Source organism: Priapulus caudatus, unplaced genomic scaffold (genome assembly GCF_000485595.1).
Source record: "Priapulus caudatus unplaced genomic scaffold, Priapulus_caudatus-5.0.1 Scaffold1809, whole genome shotgun sequence".
NCBI classification, from domain to species: domain Eukaryota; kingdom Metazoa; phylum Priapulida; class Priapulimorpha; order Priapulimorphida; family Priapulidae; genus Priapulus; species Priapulus caudatus.
This window is the reverse complement of record NW_014578870.1, coordinates 41,008-41,517: the sequence shown is the minus strand read 5'-3', so window position 1 is coordinate 41,517 and position 510 is coordinate 41,008.

Below are 510 nucleotides of genomic sequence, written 5' to 3'. Positions count from 1 at the left end.
CACTCTCTCTCTCGTCTCTCTCTCTATATATATATAGTATATATTATATAATAATATATACATGATATATTATATATAATATATTGATATATATGTCTCGAGTCCACGTTTCAAAATTATTGCTAACGTTACAAGGGCCACTTCCGTATAAGTATAATCGCAAATCTGTCAAGTTCGGTGCCAGATAGCATAGAGAGAAGCAGCTTATGGGAGAATTTAAGAGGCAGTGTGCGCGTATAAGTGCCTCTATCTGACATAGCCTCATGTGTGAATACGGGGAGGGGTGTATACGATACCTAGTAGTAGAGAGATAAGTTGTAAGCGAGATGAAGAGGAGGGGGACAAGAGAGAGAGGGCGAGGGGTAGCAAGAGGGAGAGGGCGCGGGAAGAGCGTGCGTGAACGAGAGAAGGCGAGAGAGAAGAGGGAGGGCGCGTGCGAGAGAGAAGAGGGAGGGCGCGTGCGAGAGAGAGAGAGAGAGAGAGTGGGCGAAGAAAGAAGAGAAGAAAAAT